General features: G+C 46.7%; 1 long non-coding RNA gene across 1 annotated transcript; it reads left to right on the forward strand.

The window, feature by feature from the left end:
* Positions 1 to 5,065: 5,065 nt before the first annotated feature.
* On the forward strand, positions 5,066 to 7,793 carry LOC136169019 (uncharacterized). The gene is made up of 3 exons (XR_010663363.1): positions 5,066 to 5,220; positions 6,386 to 6,535; positions 6,661 to 7,793. It is a non-coding gene; the product is annotated as an uncharacterized lncRNA (long non-coding RNA).
* The last annotated feature ends 603 nt before the right edge of the window (positions 7,794 to 8,396 follow it).

Here is an 8,396-nt window from a genome sequence, read left to right on the forward strand (position 1 = left end):
AAAAGTGAGGATCTGTTTTCATATGAAAGGAATTTCCACAGTTAACAACACTCTTAGCGATGGGTGCTGTTCCAGGCCTTTTATAAACAGATTTCAGACTCAGAAAGAATCTGTCAGGCAGAAGGAAAACTAATCCAACAGATTTATCTACAGCATTTTGACCATATATCCTCAGTAAAGACAAAAAGAATTGGAAACAAATATTGAATACTGGTTGGCAGTTTTGATTTTTTTCACAGTAGAATGAGTTAGCAATTTAAAACTACTTTCAGAGTATTCTTGGATTAAGTAAATGAAGAAATATATTAAGAATGGTGTTCTCATTGTTGGCGTTCTTCACTGTTGGTGAAGGGAATTACAAATAAGGAGAGAGGGAACTTTAAAACAAACCACATGGTATTTGTTTGGAAATTGAAGGTCAAACTCATGAGGCAAAGTATAATTTTTTATGAGTTAAAATGTTATTTCATTTATTCACTTTCATAAACATAAAAGTGAAGATGCATTTATTTACCCAATTTTTAAACTAATTTATTTTCCTATTGAAAAGAAAACCAGCAAGGTGGTAAAAGGTGGTTCAAAGAGAATTTGAGAGATTAAATATTGCAGATACTGAATAAAGAATGATAAAATAGGACATGTGGGTTAGATACAAAGCTGGTTAATGTCATACAGAGCAAGGAAGCTGTGACCTCTGGTATTTGAGGATTTAGTTTCTGATTTGTTTGGGTTTTGTTGTTTTGTTTTTTACCAGAAAGAAATAATTTGCCCCAGTACCAGACAAAAATCTATGTATTAGCATGTAAACTTATAGAGTCTGGACTCTATTCAGTGGTGGACAATGACTCAAACAAAAGTTCATTTCCCTAAAGAATTTTTTTAAAAATCCTTGAGTGGACCCGTTAGCTGGAGACAGGACAGAGTCCTCTGTAGAGAGGACAAGATACGTCTGCCATGAGGGTCAGGGGGCATTGCTGCTTCAATAGCAATAAGCACCTAGATCTTTCTAAACACCTTTCTCCACTGAAAGGTACAAAGATTCCGTGAAGTAATGGAGCTAGGGCAGAAAACATTTAAGAGGAATCTGGAGTCTAGTTATGTGCCAAAAAGCAAGAGAGTGCTCAAAGAATGGTGGGGATATGTTAAAAGGACATAGGAACCAACTTGGACTCCAACTGGGTGACTTGAGGATAGAAATAAATAATGATAGTAATGGATTAGAATCCACTGAGTAAAATAAGAATTTGTGTGTCTTTATTGGAGGACAAGGGAAAGTTCTTCCTAACAGCAGAATGCCAGCCAAGAAAAACAGAAGAAATAATAAGACAAGAAAAGACTATTTTGTAATACTCATAGTAATGGTTGTTTCAGGCAAGACACATCAATGAATGCTATAACTAGTGGACACAAAACTTTGATAAGGCACAGGACATTAATACAGTTTCAAAATATTTCCTATCAAATGATTGATTGATTACAGAAGACAAAATAACTTTACAATGGAGAAGCTGGCAGACACCACCTTCCCTCAGTAATCAAAATCAACATCTCCAGTAATGGGACAAATCAGTATCATGTGCCTCCTGGATGTAAAGTCCTAAAAAGGATACAGTGTCATTTCTATGATATTATTGCCAAAATGCACAGCTCAGATCATGAAGAAACATCAGACAAACCCAAACTGAAGGACACTGAAACTAGCCTGTATTCTTCAAAAATGTTGAAGTCATGAAAGACAAAATAAGACTGAAGAACTGTTATAGTTTAAAGAACTCTGAAATGATATAACAACTAAAAGCGCTTCATGGTCCTGGATGGGGTCGTTTGTCGTGGTGAACTGTAATTTCCTAGCTACTTGTCTACATCCTCTGTGTCTTGCTCATGGCTGAGGCCTCATTGCTCATCGTTATACCTGGCACATTACACCTTGCCAGAATAGTGATAGATGTATGGATGGATAGATGGATGGATCAATAGATGCTTGGTTGATTGATGATAGTAGGTGATAGATGACCGATTAGATACAGACGGATAGATAGATAAATGAACAAAATGACTCAGTATCAAACTCCAGAGGGCTTTGGACTCTGGACTCATAACTTCCTGAGATCCATGGCAAAACGCTTTACCAGTTTTACTCATTGATACCGAAAAGTATCAAAGGACTTCGATTTCCTTTTCCGCAGCTAGATTGGGGGTTTTATGGCTCTGAAATGACAATACTGCGTTCTGCCACGTGGTGGCGCCAGCACAACACCAAAGATGCCTTCAGCGGCGCCGTTTCGCCCTCATCGTCTGGCTGGGTGTGACGTCACCCACCCCGGTGGACGGTGGACAGCATTGTTACGGTGAAGATTTACTAGGGGCTTGTATTTTGTTCTTCGAGACATCACGGCAATAGTTAAAATTCTCAGACTCAAAGAAATCATCCCAGCTTCACAAAAGGGTGGAGAAGGGTATTTTCCCTCCAAGAGCCTGTCAGCCAGTTGGGAAGAAATAAGTGAGCAAGCTGTTCCACTGGGAGTAAGGAGAAACCACTGTCTTTGACAGTCAAGTCCTTTTCCCTCTGGGCCTGCCTCTGAGGTCGAGCAGGCTCTAGGGACTCAGAGGGGGGTAGGAGAGGAGGGAGTCTGCAATCTGACCAGATTCTGCTTCTGGAAGGAGCCTTCGGTGTCTCTGGCATTTCCTGCAATGGGGCTCAGGGGCCCCCTCTACGCTGACCCCGATCCCTCCCCTACCCAGCCTGACCTTCACCCTGACCTTAACCTTTTTATGACTCCCTCGAGGACCTGTTTCCTAGTGGCTCAGCCTGTAAAACGTCTGCCCGCAATGCATGAGACCCAAATTTGACCCCTGGGTCAGAAAGAAGGAAATGGCAACCCAATCCAGTATTCTTGCCTGGAAAATTCCATGGATGGAGGAGCCTGGTAGACTACAGTTCATGGGATCACAAAGAATCAGACATGACTGAGCAACTTCACTTTCCTTTGCTTTTCAGGGCCTGCAGAGGAGCCAGCCCCTCCTCACTCCCAGGCTCACCTCTGGGCTCTCTCCCCTCTTCCACACTTCCACTCCCCTCCGCCCTACCCACCACCACCACCCCCTGCAAGAGGCCAAGAGAGAGTGCCCTGGGTCTCTGGTTTGTAACTGGCCCTACATGCCCCCAGTGGGTGGAGATGAGGTAGAGAGACTGGGCTGTGTGATGGCCAGCCTGGTCCCAGGCAGACCCCCTAGAGGCTTCTGGGCTCCCCCAGCCACACACACATACCAGCAACAGCACCCACACCTGAAGTCCAACCACAGGGCATGAGAGGAGGAGGGAGGCAGCAGGAGACGCTTGCAGGATCTTGATCAAGAACATTCTCACCTTTCTCCTAGAGGAGACGTCACAGGCCCCCATCCTGGAGAAGAAACCTTCTGGTTCTCCTCTAGAGAGGGATGGTGCACCCCACCCCCACAAAAACCAGGGACATGAGAAACAAGCATCATGAACGTTAAATCTGGGCTCCTAAAAACTCTGAGCATCAAACCAGTCCATCCTAAAGGAAATCAGTCCTGAATATTCATTGGAAGGACTGATGCTGAAGCTGAAGCTCCAATACTTTGACCACCTGATGCAAAGAACTGATTCATTAGAAAAGACCTGATGCTGGGGAAGATTGAAGGCAGGAGGAGAAGGGGACGACAGAAGATAAGATGGTTGGATGGCATCACCAACTCGATGGACATGAGTTTAAGCAAGCTCCAGGAGTTGATGATGGACAGGGAGACCTGGCCTGCTGCAGTCCATGGGGTCGCAAAGAGTAGGACATGATTGAGTGACTGAACTGACTGAAAAACTCTGAATTCAGGGATCCCTTTAGCAGGACACAAGGCCCTAAGCAGAATCTCCTCTACCCTATATAAGTGGCATGCGTTCATGCTAAGTTGCTTCAGCAGTGTCCAATTCTTTGCGACCCCATGGACTGTTGTCCACCAGGCTCCTCTATCCATGGGATTCTCCAGGCAAGAATGCTGGGGTGGGTTGCCATGCCCTCCTTCAGGGGATCTTCCCAACCTACCGATCAAAGCCACATCTGCAACTTCTGCATTGCAGGAGGATTCTTTACTGCTGAGCCACCAGGGAAGTGCATATAGGCAACACAGACATCGAAGAAAACAGCAAGCTTTGCCTTGGGGAAGCTTCGTGTCTATGATCCTTCAGTCAACAGACCTCTACCAGGGACCCAGCAGGTGTCAGGCACTGTGCCAAGGTCACAAAGTAAATAAGAAAGACCCAGTCCTCCATTTCAGGAACTTACAGGCTAGGCGGGGATCAGACCCATAAATATTTGTCACAGCTGCTTATAAACGCAGTAGCAGAAGTTATACAAAAAGTGCTAAGGTAATAGCTCTAACTATTCATTATCGTGTTTTCTGATTTATATTCAATCCACATCATAGAATGTACACAAGAGAGCACTTATGTCTTGACATGACTTGCATTTCTGATCAGTCTCTAGAAAAGAATTCCTCCAGGACACTCCCTTCTGAGTATGAGTCAGGAAGCTGAGGCCTCTCCGGCATAAACTGGGTCAGAGCAGGGGTGACTGGGCCCCCCTGCACGTTCCAAGCAGAGTCTGGGCACAGCCTGAGGGGGGTGGGAGGGCGGGGTGGTGGAGGCGGGTAGCAGGACCGGACCCCGCTCTGAGAAGCGGAAGCCTCAGTGCCAGTTCCAGCCCTCCCTACAGCTGCCACAGCCCTTCTCTGGCCTCGGCCTCTCATCTAGTGATGAGACGGGAGGAGACGGTCCTGCCCTCTCCACCTCCAAGCCGGTGGCCTTGGTGAGCCTCATCCTTGCCATTAGATGCAGAAGAACTTCCACTCTCTGAGTCAGACCCTGTGTGGCTGCATCACTAGGACATGACTCAGACCCGGACTCAGCTGGGAGGCTCCTCTGGTAATATTCCCTTATTTGGCCCCAGGCAGGGGCTCACTTGGGAGCTGCCGGGCAGGGCCTCTTTCTGGGCCGAGGAAGAACCTGGGTGCCCAACACCCGGGCAGGGACGGCCTGTCACGGGCTCTGTAACTGACCGGCTCATCCTCAGAAGGTCCTGGTGCTAAGGAAGCTCTTCCCAAGCTTTAAATCATATGGAGATTTAGGTTATAAATTGTCTGAAGAATGACCTGGGCACCATTAAGATTCACTGTGCCTGGAAGCCCAAATTAACACTCTAAAAGGTAAATATCTCTGTAGAAAAGTCGTGCAAGTGTGCGCTTGTGGGTGTGTGTGTGTGTATTAAAGAAGACAAACAACCTCTCCGAGGAGGAAGCGTCAGGCAGTGGAAATATCCTAGCTCTACCCCCAGCGCTGGCTGCATGTAGACATGGCCCCTGTGGCTGGAAGTTGAAAGCAAGAGCAGAAGATGGACCAGGCAGATTCTGAAACAGGAAAAGCCAAATCAGTTGTCCACAAGGGGTACAGGCAGAGAAAGGGGAGCTGGTAAAGGTGGTTGAGGAAGAATAGGCTGAGACCTGGGAGGAAAGCCAGGGGAGGGAGTGTCCACGGAAACAGAGGCGGAGAAAGGTTTTGAGGAGGGAAAGGGCTGCACAGGATGAGGCAAGAACAGAGGAGCCTTCCAGTCTGCAAAACAGCTCAAAGGGTATGGCTCAGAACAGCATCTATAGCCTTTGAGAAACCAAGATCTTCTTTAAAAAAATAATTGAGCCAGTAGGAAATGTAGATGTCTTTTTAAATTTTATTTATTTGTTTTGACCGTGCTATACTGCCTGTGGGATCTGGTTCCCCGACCAGGTATCGAACCTGTGTCCCACACAGTGGAAGAGGGAGTCTTAACCACTGAACCACCAGGGAAGCCCCAGAACTAAGATCTTTGACTGAGAATCTGGAAGCCATCAGTGACTGTGACCATTGCAATCTGGGGCACACCGGTGAATAAGGGTCAGAAGGTTCAGTTTTCACCCCATTGGTTCTGCAAACCACATGGCCCTGGGTCTAGGGCAGGGCTTTCCAAATGCAGCTTTGCGTTCAAATTCCAACTCCCCTACTCACTGGCTGGATGACCCCAGGGAAGTCACTGGAACTCCTGGTGCCTCGGTTTCCTCATCTCTAAATGTGGGGAAAACGACAAGACCCATATCCTAGGGTTACCGTGAGGAATAAAAGAAAAAAAAAACGTGCAGAGTATTCAAGATGAAGACCAGCTCTCCCTAGGCTGCTCCAGCCCCTGACAATACAGCAGAGGCACCGAGGTGGCCATTCCTGTCCACCTCTAACAGGCCAGCTTTGCTCAGGTGTCCTTCGTGGGTTGGCTGGGACTTTCTCAGGTGGCACTGCTGGCCCAGCTACCCCGTCATCTTTCCTTCTCTTTCTCTCTTTCCACAGGTGTCAGGCTTATACTGTGGTCCAAAGGTTCCCCGACATCCTCTGCCCTCTCCACATTTCTCTTTCATGGGTATCACCCTCAATCAATGTCTTGCATGTCTAATTCCATGCTGGCATTTGCTTCCTGGAAGACCTAAATTGACAAACTAGGTAAAACAGAATTCTTCGCTATAGGGCTTGCCTAAGTCTTTAACGTAAGAATATACATTATGATTCCCAAGAGGGGAACATAATCTGAAATGTGTCCCAAATTTATTTCTTTTTTTTTTTTCAAGGTCAGACCTATCAAAGGTTTTATTCTGGTAATAAGGGCTTACGTTGCCAAAACAAAGAAGGCAGAAGGATCACAGAGCTCTATGGCAAGAAGAATCCCAAATTTATTTCATCTCTAAAAGCTAACACACCATACTCACACCCACAACACCACGGAACATCCATTGACATCTCATGGAACTTACGATCTGCTAAGTAAAGTTTGATGAACACTGAAGGAGAAGGCCTCTACAGTTCCATCTGATCCTAGGATTCTGTCACAGGGCTCTCAAAAGGTGAAACACTTCAGTGATTAGAGTGCTTCCAGGGCTTCGTTGTACAGAAGGGAAGTCCCAAGTCTTCACTTGATTTTTCTCAACAACCCAAGAGATGTCTCCTCCTAAAGCACATAGTACTTTATTAATACCAATGTGATCATCCCTATTTTACAGATGGAAAAACTGAGGCTTAGAAAGGTTAAGACACTTGCCTCAGATCCACACTCATGTTCCTGGTGTTGACACTGAGTCATGATCATTTTGAGATGTTGCCTTGATGGGTGGCCAAAGGGAGTGGGGAAATGGAAAGGTTCCCGAATCTAGGTCCCAGGAATAAATTGGATGACAGCAGAAACAAGATGTCACTAGGTAGAGCCCTGTGCCTAAAGGAGAAAGAAGGTAAAAAGTAACAGCAAGAGAATGGTGCCTAAGCCCAGGTGGAATGCGACATCGCACAGAGGAGAAAAAAATACAGAAAATTGCCAAATAGCATCTGTAACAGAGTGTGGGAAATGTGGAGACGCATGGGGCTTCCCTGGTGGCTCAGATGGTAAAGAGTCTGCCTGCAGTGCTGGAGACCCAGGTTTGAATCCTGGGTTGGGAAGATCTCCTCCTAGAGGAGTGCATGGCAACCCACCCCAGTATTCTTGCCTGGAGAATCCCATGGACAGAGGAGCCTGATGGGCTACAGTCCACGGGGTTGCAAAGATTTGGTCATGACCAAGCGACTAACACAAAGGGATTAGGAGAGAGGGCTGGGTGGCTGTCCTTGTAACAGCAGGATTAGCGACTGGCTGTCCCAGCCCCATCCATGTCTGCTCACTGTTCTAGTCCCGTCTGCGATCCCCAGACCCACCCCAGCCCCACGTCAACCCAGTCCACGCGCTGTAGGATTACCACCTAACCCAGCAGAGGCTAGATCAGTGCAGCCACCAGCTTCCCTTCCAATGAATGGATATCTGGAGACACAGTTGTTATGAAACACTTTCAAGTTCATTCTCCAATAACAAGCCTGTTAACTGATTGGGTGAAAAAAACTGGAATGGAATTGGGAGAAGTAATGAATCCAAGAGACCAGACAGAGCCAGGCTTCTCAAGATGCAGTTCCCCACATCCCAGTGTAAACAAATGAGCACTGCTGATGTTTACCATTGCTCTGAACATCCACAAACATTACTGAGGAAGCTGGTTTCTGTCACAGCTCATGTGGGTGTGGTGGGGACAACTGCATGCTGACCACCAAGCCTGCAGAAAAGGAGAGCAGAGGGCAGAAGCCGAATACACACTTCTCATCGTCTGAGCTGGAGCATACGTGGGGAGTTCTAGAATTTCTACATGAAAGAACTTAGGGCTGGAGATGGGGGTGGTAGGTATATCGGGGTGCACTGGGGCCTTGTCTTGAGGCGTTTTTGCCTAGTAAGCCCCCTGTTCCGGCTCAGAAATGTATTTATGTGGGGGACCTAGAGGTTCTGCTGATGGAG

Source organism: Muntiacus reevesi, chromosome 5 (assembly GCF_963930625.1).
Source record: "Muntiacus reevesi chromosome 5, mMunRee1.1, whole genome shotgun sequence".
Taxonomy (NCBI): Eukaryota; Metazoa; Chordata; class Mammalia; order Artiodactyla; family Cervidae; genus Muntiacus; species Muntiacus reevesi.